The sequence below is a fragment of the Temnothorax curvispinosus genome, unplaced genomic scaffold (genome assembly GCF_003070985.1).
Source record: "Temnothorax curvispinosus isolate PA1 unplaced genomic scaffold, ASM307098v1 QBEX01007285.1, whole genome shotgun sequence".
NCBI classification, from domain to species: domain Eukaryota; kingdom Metazoa; phylum Arthropoda; class Insecta; order Hymenoptera; family Formicidae; genus Temnothorax; species Temnothorax curvispinosus.
Window position 1 is genome coordinate 839,834 of NW_020217065.1, and position 13,611 is coordinate 853,444.

Here is a 13,611-nt window from a genome sequence, read left to right on the forward strand (position 1 = left end):
CTCTCTCTCTCTCTCTCTCTCTCTCTCTCTCTCTCTCTCTCTCTCTCGGTCGATTCTCTCCTGCTCTGATTGCAAGTGAAAGCTCTTACAGCTTGTGATACACGTACGATCAATGAGCGCGTATCGAGAGCAACAGGCACCGCAAAGGCGCGTCTCGAGCCTATGGACCTTTGATTAACTACGTGGAGAACATTTAATCAGTAAATTACGTACTCGACTATCTTGATGTTAACATCGGTCTGCAGTTTTTCTTTGCCGTTGCGAATGAACGTTGTGTAAAATGTTATTTAGAAAATCTGTCGTATTTTTAAGTCGAATACGTTATTTATTGCATTATCTCGTAAATCTAGGATGTCCATCTCCACGTATCCTCTTATATTAATGTTTCAATTTTCAATGTCTATTTCCGTGCGCGTCCATAACCGCATTCAAGGAGGCAACATATTTCCACATTTCTCCATCTCTTTGGATACATTACATTCTTGCGTTCTTCCGCTGTCCCCATTCTCTCTCGCCCTTTGCCCTCTTTATGTGCAAACAGCACGGGCCACACAACCACCACCGGATGAACGAACTGGAACGAGCCAGAGGGAAACGTTGATTCACGAGCAGGAGGATTTATCGCCGCGAACACGGATTTTGAATTTCTCACCGTGGCGCGGAAAACCGAGGGACGTACGGGAAAAGCCCAACGCGATTCTATGTTTTAACGTTACGTTATAACGGGTCTGTGTCGCATTATCGAATTAGATAATTGGGTGGAGTCGTTTCGCCACGCTGGTCAAAGCGGGAAAGCTTTTTAAGAGGATGCAAGAGAGCAGAATTACGTGATATATAATCATGGAAACGCGATTAATCTTGCGATTAAACGCGAAATTCATGTTATTAAAAATTGCCGCTTTGCATTACATATTTTGTCGATGCGCGTTAACGTGAATGTTTTAATGCGCGTAAAGAAACATAGAAACGTCGAACATTGTACTAAATAATTTACATTGTCAAAAATAATATTAAAAATAAGAAGTTGCTTTTTTCTGGTGTGTGTTTTAATGTACCTTTCTTAAGAATTTTTGAAAGGCGTGCGAAAGCATAAGAAGAAAGCTATTGTCAATAACGATCAATTAAAATTTTGAAATATTGCATGTATTCGTGTGTGTCTCAATGCGTGCTTATGTGTCAAATGAATTCAGAAACTTAAGCGGTATGTCAAGGCGGCATGTAATAAGGAGCGTAATTGAAGCAATGAATTAATTGCACGATTCACCGATGCATTGTCCCCATGGTAGACATAGTTAATAGGATTTACAAATGGCTTTTGACCTCAAAATAAGCCGCCTGAGAATCAATTTAGATGACAAATCCTATTTGTGCCACGAATGATCATCTTAATTATGCTTTTTTATATCACCGCGGTATCGCCTAAATCTCTGTGACGCAATGCGGCTCTATGCAATCGCACTAGCGCTACAGAAAGGTATGCGATTGCCGCGATAATTGAGACGCCATTATTAAAATTTAAAAGAAAAAAAAAGCGTTCCGTATAGCAGCGAGGATAAAACTTGTAACTCAAAATATCTTCGCCGAGATTTCCGACGTGAACATTTACCGCTTGACTCGGGCATGCGCGCGGAATTGGATCATCCGGATAAGTGAGCCGTAGCATACCGGGAGATAAATAATCTTTTTTCAGGGAAATTAGGGGCATTTTATGTCGCCGGCTGCATTCAGCCGCGCTATTCTCCTCTCCTGGCGGCAAGACGTGCGCGGCTGTAATTCCGCATTATATTATTGCGGCACGTATTTTCTCCGTTATACTCTCGTTGAACCGGGGCGCTACGCGCGGCACTGTAAACGTATCTTTTTCCAAGCCGCGTATTCGCGGACTGTTGCAACGCGCTCGCGGGCCGCGACGCATGCGAGTCGTGTATGCACACGCATGCGGGGCCGACCGCAACGAGATTTTTATGTGCGTCAAAGCGTTGACATGTAACCGTGAGTTATCGCGGCGGCGCCGGTAAAATTAATTTCGCCGACGAGGGAAGAAAGAGAACGCGAAAAAAGGGCAGAACCAGAGAGAGGGGAGGTAACAGAGGTGCAGGACGGTTGTGGAGTCGGACACCGGCCACGGTGGCGGTGCATGGGGCTACGAAAGGGGAGGAAAGGGGTGCGCTTTCCAGTCCGCTTGCTCGTGAAGCGTAGCGTTCGCCGCATTGCAATTCAAACCTTTTCGGCCCATTTTTTCATGCCACCTGCCGGTGAACTTTCTGCCCTTTTTTTTGGACGGGGGGGATGGACGTTGGGGGATTGGACCATGGTTCGCGCGCTACCGCGGACAAAAGCGCAAACCCACAAACTTGGCTGCTCGGTCGAAAAATGCCTCGCGCCGGGAAACTGGCCGCGATAAAAAAAAAATATATATGTACACGTTCGATTTCAGCGCGAGCGTACTCGTGAAAAGATCCTCTCGTCGGACTCTCGCGGATTACTATTCATTCACGATCTCGTGCGACCGCCTCTTTCAAGGGATGTGTGTCGAAGTTTGTTGATCTTCCCGACTGATACAGAAATGGGGACACATTTATCACTATTTTATTCAACGTGTGAATGGTCGCGCTATGAGGATAATGCCCAGATAAAAATGATATGTTCTTCTTATGCAGTTGTTCTATACGGTATATTGGTTTTTTGAATCGCACAGATATTTTCTACAATGTGTAAATGATGTGAGCCGGATGTGTATGTTCATTATATATTTACAGGTTTAGTTTTAAAACAACGGACGTCATGAAAACTGAGTGCGGTCTACTAGGACGACAAGCGGTGTAATGCATTCTTTCCTTCCCGTGCTGCAAGATTTACCTGTGTTTTCCGCTTGCCATAGAAGTTAACAAGACTGTGTCTCTAAATATATTATGTTTTGCTCGGGCGCAGCCATTCACGAATATTGTTTAATGTTATTTAGAGTTGTGATAGTACAAGCGTACAGTTTGATCGTATAAAATCCACAACACTGTATAAATGTTTATTCTCGTAGTTAAAGTGATATATTTGTTAAAACCCAGACTGGATATATAAAACACAGCAAATTTTAGAGAACGGTAAAGGAAAGAAATATATATATAAAGCTATATTTAAAAAAAGAGAGAAAATGCATTAAACACTGCTCGTTGTTATATTTATCAATCGTGTTATTATTTGAGTGACGATTATAGAAATAACTAAAAAATATTCATTGTAACTTATCGTACCATTTAATTTTTGTTATGTTTTCTAAATAAAATATCATTCTCAGTGTTATTATAGCAATATATTTCGCATAATAAAAATAAAAAGAAGATATGCGTGCTAAAAATTAATCCAATATGTGTCATCGAATTTCTAAATTTAAATTTGGCGATCGTGTTTATTTTAATATATTTATTCGGGATAGATATATAAAAGTCCAAAGGTATCACACATTACGTAATCGCGTAATCCTGTGTAACAATACGATAAATTAATAATTTTTGTTCTAAATACAATATCATTTTCAGTATTGGCATCATAGCAATATAACTCGTATAATAAAAATAAAAAGAAGATATACCAAAGATTAATCCGATATCCGGTATCATTTTACAAATTTAAATTTGACAATCGGGTTTATTTCAGTATCTTTTGATTCAGCACAGATATAAAAATCTCAAGGTGTCACACATTATATAATCGCGAAATCCCGTGTAACAATACGATAAACAAATAATCCATAAAGTTGCATGTACAATGTGAAATTTACAATGCATGCAGCAACAAACGCGTCGATTCCCCGCATTAATCAGATATTTCATCACCCTGCAATGTCACAGCTATCATTCGTTTATTCCACGATCATACGTAAATATAATCACCCATAACTCGCTGAATAGGTGAGTGAAGCGGCGGCTAAAGCGCAAGAGGCGCGTTTAATTCGCGAGAAAACAGAGCAGAGAGAAAGAGAGAAAGCGGACGTGTTTCAAAAGGTTGCCCGCTGTGTTTGATATCGACGGACCACGTTATCGTCGATCTCTGAACTGCGGCAGCGCCAGCGCAGCGCTGAGAGAGAGAGAGAAAGAGAGAGTCAGAAAGGGACAGGAAGACAGAGGCCGTGTCGAACGACGAGCGAGTCGTAATTTGCAAAAATCGCCGGCCGATCGGCGATAAGCTGGCCGCGGGCCGATGTTTGCCAATTAGCGTGGTGCAGCGACACTGCGTGTTGCTGTTCCGCGCGCGGCGCGGTGCGACGCGACGGGTGTCGGCTAATGGCAAAGCTGCGTCTCTCGTTCCGCCGTGACGCCACGACCGGTCGGTTGACACTTCGAGAGAGCGAGAAACGGACGAGCGCGTGCATCAGCCGCGCGGAAGCAAGTGCATCACGCGCCGTTCCGCCGAGCGCGATCGTTTTACGTCTCCTAATGAGCACGAGATCATACGCGAGTCGCCTATGGCGAAAAACGTACACAGCCGAAGAGGTAATTACCGGCGCTGCACCGGAGATCCAAGCTCGCGTGTGTGTCAATGAAAACCGCTGCTGCCTGGGGTTTGCCAGTTTTTTTTTTTTTCAGTTGCGCCAAAATGGTTTGCGCACGAAAAATTGGATTCGAGAGCAAACAATGATTGCAAGTGGTCATGCATGTAACGCAAGCGCAATTGGTATTGTTGTTGACTTAATAAAGTTAAAAGGATCGCTACCGCGCGCACGAACCGCTGGCCAGCGCATAACAGCAAGAATCGTGAAAAAAATGCAATGTTTATTTCGTTTTTCAGCAATATAGAAATGATTGATGAAAATGATCAACGAGAATATTGCAAGATAAAAGGTGAGATAAATCCGATTGTTAAAAAATGTTCGTCGCGATCGTAAATCATTGTCTCGGTAAATAATAATGTTTTAAATGTTTACCTTAACTGTCGTTGAACTCGCTTAATGTAAAAATCATTGGGACTTACCTGAAACACAAATGAAAACATAGTGATTAATAATTATTATCATTTATATACCATTGATATCTAAACTTAAATTTCTAAATATGTCGGCATTTCCGGATCAGTTATGTTACTTCGTATATCTACATCGTAAGTATTTAACATCAAGTACGACTATACGCCCGAGGCGCGACAGAGAGAGATAAAGAGATAAAGAGAGAAAAAGAGAGAGAAAGAGAGAGAGAAAGAGAGAGAGAGAGAGAGAGAGAGAGAGAGAGTTGAGACTTTAATAAAAAACGCATTACACGCGTCAGGTGATTTTACTCGGGTTTCGTTCCGTCTTGTATGTAAGCTACGCGTATATAAACGAGAGTAAGTATATGGGAGAAACTGAGAGTGGATATTGCACTCCTGCGATACATAGAGGGTGTCCCCTACAATTTCGTGTGTCTCCATCACCAGCAAATATCGTCCGGATCCAGTAAATACTGGATTCTGTTGCGCCGCGGATATTTGTCCACATTTTTGCATTTTTCGAAACTTCTCTGATAAAACGTAAAACCGTATATTCTGTTATATACTGATACAACCTAAGCATAAGAATTTACCTAAAAAGGTTATTACGCCGCGTCTTTTTTCCGTAACGTAATACGTGATATGAAAAACATGATACGAATATCTGAAATATCACAAATTATCACGCTTCAGTCGTGCTTTTGTATCTCCAATATTTCTATAGCAAGTAAAATATGTTATCTTTTCTAATGAAGTGTTATTAATCGGAAATGTTAAGCTTCAATATTTAGGTATAAACATTTCACGTAATTAATCCCAAGCTGAGCACAGCGTGACGATCAGTATTATCGATATAAGTCGATGGGAAATCAAAAAGACAACTCGAGGGTAAAGCGTATCAGCGTGCGGTTAATTAAGTCTGTGATGTTTTCGCATAAAAGCTTGAGTATAATCTCGAAGGGTATGTAACGTTATATGATACTGACTATACCTATACGCGTAGCTCTCCGCCATTATGTAACTGGGCGAGATCAAACGGGCGTAAAATGCTTTCGCCAAGGGAAGGATGAAAGAGCAACTGTGCGGCTGATCGTGAAATATGACGGTGCGCCCGGAAACGTATCGTTTGATTTCAGGGAGAAGATTACGTTACTTATGGAGACGTAATGCTGGTGGCCTCATCCCAGCAAAACGTGCAATTTCTTCGAAAATGATTACGTTCGACTGCGAAGATGACGCATCTTAAATTTGCATCTCACCCGGCTATCCTGCTAACTGTGATTTTTCATGTTTATATTATCGCGTTGTAATTCGTCGCGACCACGGCTCCAATCCCAACTTGCAGCTGAAGAGACATTGAAAAACTGTAGACAGCACCTCCTCGAAAACTTCCGCGAACTAAGAGAGTTTCTCCACGTAGCGATGAGCGTCAAGGAGGAGAAAGAGCGCGCTACTGCATGCTAGTTTTTCACGAAAAGTTCGCAAGTTCGAAGTAAGTTCATCATATGAGTGTTTCCAAGAACGTGCTAGAAATACATTGAACTTTTTCACTAGATGCGTCACACCATGACGGGAACATCTTCCATTATGGAGAATGTTATTCTATTACGAAGAAGATCTCGTATAGCTTCAGCGTAATTAAATTATCGTCTTACGTGTAACGTTGTAGCGTTTCATTTATAAAAATTAAATATTTCAGACGCATGCATATATAAGATAGAATGAACTTTGCATAATTTTTACGAAATGTGTGCCTCCGTCACGTAGGTTTCTCGATTATGATAATTGGCAATTTTAGATGTAGCGAGAGAGTGCATGCACATTGTTGAGCTTGGCGGGAGTAACGAGGCGAAGAAGGCGAATAAGTGCCGAAGCGACGACGGTCCGGTAATACATATTCCTTGACACCAGCCTGGGGATATTAAATAAAGAATCCCCTGCACATAGTCTCCGGGGAAACCCCGAGGCAGTGGTTTTCCCCCATTGCCGATCGTCCCTCGAAGGATACGTTCCTTCGGAGACGCCTTTGGTACCTACTTATATTATGACTCCATTCATGCCAAGTTACCGAATATCTAGTGGTGTATTAGGTGGCCCCTATATTATCCTACGCTGCACCCTTCGTATTCATTCTTTTCCTTAGCGTACCGTGAGTACATAATATTGGCTTTTCCTTGGGCGGGATAGCGAGTATTGCGATATTAATTATGTTTGAGTTTCCGACAGCCGTCGGTCCCTCGCGCGCGGTTCCCCTGAAAAGCTTAAACGAGCCTCGACGTCGCGGGAGGATCGAATTAAAACGAATACCTAATAACATGAAAAAATTATTAGCGACTTTCAATAAGGCAGCATAGATTTTAAAAGATCAACTTGTTATAAGAATTTTTTAAATTGTGTATTTTGTAAAATTGCAAAAGAAAATCTAACTTAAATTATGTACGACTTAATAGAATGTAACGACAAATATTTATGTAAAAGTTATTCATAAGCAGATGTTAAAAATTCAAGGAATAAAATATATAGTCTGACAGACTTCTAGCGCAATGATCAATATTAAATTCAATCTTGCGAATAATTTAAATGTTATTTATACTGAAATCAGTAAACAGCACAGTTGCCATTCCAGGCTTCCACGTCATCAAGTTTTCGGCGTGAAATCGAGCGCGAATCACCGTGCTTGCTCGCTTGCTGCACTATGTGTGTTTTCGCGAATCAGCGCGTCGCAAAGGGGGACGATAGAAAATCAAGACGACGAAATTGTTTCCTGTCAGGACGGTTGCGAAAATTCTGTCGGAGCCCTGCCATGTTTTAGCACCTACACCGAGGCGAGGCGAGGCGAGGGCGCGCGCGCGATGCGTACTCTTTCCTAAGCGGAGCGGAACAATTCGTGGCGCCAGGAGTGCAAAAGACGAGACGAGGCGGTGACAAGAGAGCGACGGCGGCGACAATGCAGCCCGGGTGAAATTGCTTGAAATCTTGAATACCAACGGGAAGCTAAGTTAACGTCGAAAAGCTTCTGAGTGACTTGCTTGAGGTTTAATCACTAGGTGAAACTTCGGTAATAGGAGCTGCAAAGTGCTCGCAAAGGAGGCTAATGCCTTCCTTGTATTTCGAGTCTATTACTTTGCCGTATTAAAACTTGGATAAACGCGCGTGTACGTATCTGCAAATATACCGTGGAGCCTACCAACCTCGTGTCTAATATAATGCAACTGGATGCGACGGTCGCGACGTGAAAGCTGCACTGAAATGGCTTCAGAAACAAGAATAGTAAGGCGCATTGTCGTCTTTGTTACGAAAAAAAAAATGCAAAAATATTTGCCAACTTGTCGCATACGCTTGCTAATATAATTTACGCTATTTCACCTGCTTCTAACCGCCTCTAACCACGGTGTCCATGACCTGATTCATATAATTACTTGACCGGAGCAGTTGAGGATTTATTAATTTAGGTACTGAATAAATTGAGCATGCTATTCAAAAGTTTTAATTCTAAAAACGGGTCAACTTGCTATCCGGTATTTAGAAACGAAGATAAAACGGTCGCGTACCTTCGGATTTATCACAATTTCCTTTACGATATTCTCTCCCGGCGTAAGTGGGATTAAAAAAGTTCCGACAACACCTGACCCCAGCTGGTAGGTAAAGAGCGTCGCGTAAATGCCGGCGGATGCGTAATTTTATTTGCTCCTAAATAATTTTGTTTCGAGATTTCCTTGTCCACGTCGCCGCAAGATGAGAGGAATACTTATGTATTAAAACGAGACAGCGGGCGTATACAGTCCGCAAAACTTCAGACAGCCAAGCCGCACGTGTTCCCCGTTCTCCGTCCCGTATGGTGCATGTGCGGTTTACGTTGTAACGTGTTGCAGCCACGTCGCAGTAGCCCCGGCGTCAAGAACGTGGCACGGTAATTGGCGCCCGGCACCTTTTACGTGGAGGCAAATTGTATTAATAAATCGTGCTCCATAATGCACCGGGTAATTTACGGTGCAGCTCGCAAAGTGAAAAAAGAGAGAGACAGAGAGACAGAGACAGAGAGAGAAAGAGAGAGAGAGAGAGGTAGGAGGGGTGCTCGGTGGTTGGTGGCGAGGGTAATTAATTTATACAACCCGGAAATTATCGTTGGGCCAGCCCAGAGATCGATTCCGCTTAAGCACGGTACTTTCGCGCTGTACTTGCGCGTCCATCGAACGCTTTTAAGCCCTAGCGAACGATCACTTTGGATATAAAGGCGCGTACGAACGTGAGCCTCCTCGCATCGATATTTTATAAAAATGGAACGTCCGTGCGACGTGAACATGATTTACTTGGCGGCTAAACGATTCTGCGAGATGAATTACGACGCGTGTGTCGTCTACTCCTCCGCAAGGTAAATTTCCTTGATGAATAAAATAAATAAAAGCGGTCTGTGTGATTTACCGTTGTTTAAAAGACGATGATAAAGATGATGATGATGATGATGGTGATAGCGGCAACGATGATGGTGATAATGTTCGGTGTAAGAGTTCTTGGATTAATTTCGAGAAAGAAGTTTTAATCCCGAGTTACCCCTCGGTGGCCTATATGCATTACAATTATGCTTGGTTGAGTCCCGTTTCGGGGAGCCCTTCACGCACCCTCCGTCGCTCCGGGCCGGTGAGCCGTGCGAGTTACGCATAATTGGTATTTATGCTCGTAGCCGCGCGTTTCCATGCCGTGATTTGTGGTTGCAAGTCCGTTAATGAGACGCACGTGGCCGTTAATTAACCAAGACATCTCCCGCGCTCTTTCTCTCTCCGTCGTCTCTTATTCGTCATCTGTCTTTTACGCGTGTCTTCTAAACCCGCGGCGGCGGCGGCCCTGGGAATTTCTCTGTAAGAATTGACTCACATTTTTTTGCCCCTCCGTGGTTGGAAACCGTTAAGCCGGGCCTCGATAACGCGGGAATCGTCCCTTGCAGCAATTTTTTTCAATTACAGGTCCTTTCACAACACGCGCGCTCTTCATCAATCTTCGAATAAGTACGATCATCCGTTTTCAGCGTTCATCGTGCCGCGAGCGAAAGTAAAAGATCTCTGTCGTTTTCTTCTCGATCGTTCAAATGCGACGTTAGGAAATGGTCCTCGTCGTACGTTTCCGATGCAAGAGTATGAGTTGAAAAAAAAGCTCGACCTGATGACGAAACAAAGGAAGATGGGTGCGAGGTGCGTCCTTTTATAAGGAACGCGTGGATGCGATGAGGGAGTCGGATAGCCCATTCCGCGAAGTTAATAAAGAAATATACAAGGTGACCAACCTTGGCATTTAATATCAATTTGCTGGACGCTGCTCGTTTTCGTCCTACGATGCCCTTTGCGGCGAGGGTGAGAGTGCCGCGTGAACGAAGGGTGATCCGCAGGAAACAGCTATGGTAGGCGACAAAGAGGGAACAAGAATGGCGAGGACGATAGGAAAATAAGGGAGGGCGAGCCGTACGACGCCGACGGAGGGAGGCGCGTGACGGTGAAAAAGGGCGAGTAGGTATTGCGTACAAAGGTGGCGGAGCGGGAAGCTCGCGAGGAATTTCAAGGCAAAGTCTCTAACCCCGGAGGCTGAAAGAAAGTCGGGGATGGAATGCGTCACAGGGCTGCCTCACTTAGGACGAGATAATTGTTAAAACGCGCCTTCGAAGACGTTCGGCAATTATTATATTTCATACTCTTTTGGCGCTCTCGTCTCGTCAGCTAGCTCACTGTCAGATTTCCTATTGATTTCGAAATCGATCGATGCAGTGTACAAAAACGAAGCAAGACAAAGCCTAAATGTTAATAGGTTAATAGATACAGAATTTCCACATGTTACAATAGGAGGAGTGATCAATGCTACGTTTTTTCATGGACACTAATGGACATTTCATGGACACTTTTAATTTCCCTATCCTTTCATGTTACCCTACGCGCGACGTGACAAACCGATCGCAGCAATCCTTCCGATTAATAGCTCATCCGACATCAAATCAAACGAATCCAGAGTTAATTCCGTAATCCTATTTTGTATCCCCCTCTGCGGTTGGACATGAATTATGCGCCCTGTCGAAGAAGCGCACCTGTCGCACACGCTCCCTCAGTAATTGTGTTATTTGCATTTAAAGCAGTCGGAAAAAAGAAGGCTGGACAGAGATGGACAGAGAGAACAAAGGGGAGAATAGAAAGAGAGAAGGGAGAGAAGGAAAGGGATATGTACGAAAACTGGCGTATCTAGCGAGCTACCCTCCTATTCCCGACCGCTCTATCTTCGAGACATAGAAATTTCCTGTGGCATCCCTTTGTGGCGGCGCTTGCCAGGCTCTTATTAAAGCCAGCAGCCTTGCTCTGCAACTACGATGTCGGTGGCGGCTCATCAAAGGTGAGGTTTTAAAGACGACTCAAAGATAGCTTGAAAATGTCCGAGGAAACCGCTTTGGCAACTGCATTAACGACGCCGCTCCCGCGGATCTTCTGCCACGTGCGTTTGCTTATGTCAACTTACCGGAAATCATAATCGTATTCACGTCTGTTTTTAGATGATTTATATCAGCGAAATGACATCCTTAAAATGTCTCCGTTCTCCGCACGTATTCAATAAACTTTAAATATATTTAAATATGCCGAAAAATACATTTATATTATATTGTAATGTAAAATCAGGAGACAACTTTATTCACACTTTGAATATATTTAAATATTTCTAAAAAGACATTTATATTATATGGTAATATAAAATCAGGAAACAACTTTATTCCCCGATAAACTTGAAGTTTTTATGGTAATGCACGTAATATGTTGCTATTTGTACTTGTTTTCTTTTGGTTTTACAAATAATTTGTGATTTAAATATTTCAATACTTCAATTTTATTTCTGATCCAAGTTGCACCGCATCAAACTATCAATCATCCATGATCTGCCTTTATAGATAATCGCATCCAAAGCTAACGTTGAACTGCTTGACTAGGACTATGAATCACGCGTCACTAAGCAGCTACTTGCTGCATAGTTCGGTATCCTGTTCCCCGTACTACGTACTTCTTGTTCGTGCTTCGCTAAGTTCGCGAATTTCACATCTTCGTGAAACGTACCGAGGATCAATACCGTGTCGGTCTTCGTTCAACGGTTCTTGCGGATAACCAGGATTTTATGAAACTGGGTTCTATCTTATCTCACGATGTATTCTTTTATTCTGCTTGTATTAACCCTTCTTTCGTTGCGGATGTACCTGAATCGATCGCCAGTGTATAACGCAGTAGAATCAAAATGTGTTTTGTATGTAAATATATTCAAAATTTGAATTAAAAATTATTCATTAAAATTAGAATTGGAAGTTATTCATTTTCAGCGTATTCTATAAACTGTACAGTTTTTCATTAAATTCTTCAACAGTTTTAAAAAATATTTTTAAAATTGCTTTTCTCTCATATATAGGGGATTAAATAAAAATGTATAGATTTAACATTTTCAAAATAAGCGAGCGTGCCCCGCGATAATTGGAAGAAAATTAATGTTTAATCTAAATTTTATAATGAGTTTCACGTTAGCTATTGAAACGAAAATTCCTTTTCCGCGATGCGCGAAAGGGAGAAGTTAGCCTGCGCTCACTTTGTTTCTCGATGAAGCCGGGTGAGTTATTGACTTTGGTCTATTCCTCTACAAGGAAGACTCCGCCTGCACTTTCGACCCCGTCGTCGACTTCTGATCTTTCCACCACGTTATAGCAGAGGCCACCTCCGGGGTCCACGAGCTTCTGACGTAATTGATTTTGCGACCGCCGTCCTTCGAGGCAGAAACGACCATCCTTAATGGGCACCTACCGACGTTCCGTCGTGTCTTTTACGGGACATACTATACATCGCTATTATAGTACATAGTTACATACGAGCTCTTGCGGGAAATACTGCTGGGAGTAAAAAAAAAAGAGGAAGGATTTGCTTCTTGTCCAGGTTTTATTACACTTCTCCGAGAGAATAGAAAATACTGTTGCAATTGGAGCGGTATTGACGTTAATCTATAAAGTGTTGATTCGTTACGTTTATTAAGCATATTTAAAGTAACGACAGTCGCGAGAAAAATTTTACAAGTTCAATCGGATTATTTGAGAGAAATGCGCGCGATAATTTGTCAGGAACATCGGCATTATACATAGATTCGAATCTTATGGTATAGTGACTATCGTTATAAATATCATAGAAAAATTAACATGAATAATATATAGTTTCCAATAATAAGTATAGGAAGATTTAAAACTTGAAATCATATAATTGCTGAAGCTTTATAATACATTATATTCAGAGACATATATATATATATGTACATATATACGTATATTCTCTTTTAATGACTGCCGTACATTATGCATTGCACTGTGTGCTATCACTGGATATTTTGGACTTATTCAATAAATGATTAATTCAATTATTTTCCATTTATTTGACGTAGAAATAATTTATGACTCTATTAGAAGTCGTATAAGTTCAGAAGATGCAGTTTCGCAATTGTCACATGGAAATACGATTAAAAGCGAAAAATAGAAATGTTAAAACGGCATAAAGCGTAAAAACGACGATACCAATGTGTTATCGTAATATATGTATCATTGCAATATCTAATCTAGCAAACGGTTGGTTGCAAGCGCCGATATACGCGGCAAAGTGTCGATAGCCA

General features: G+C 42.1%; 2 protein-coding genes across 3 annotated transcripts in view; one reads left to right on the top strand and one right to left on the bottom strand.

Annotated features, from left to right (window-relative positions):
* LOC112456875 (protein slit) overlaps nucleotides 1–13,611 on the bottom strand; it is a 311,515-nt gene that overhangs the window by 220,223 nt on the left and 77,681 nt on the right. The window lies entirely within an intron of this gene.
* The window catches only part of LOC112456876, a 48,554-nt gene continuing 46,211 nt past the window's right edge, over nucleotides 11,269–13,611 (top strand). Inside the window, exon 1 of the mRNA XM_025019659.1 lies at nucleotides 11,269–11,322. The gene's annotated coding sequence lies outside the window, so the exon portion shown is untranslated. The remainder of the gene's footprint in view (nucleotides 11,323–13,611) is intronic.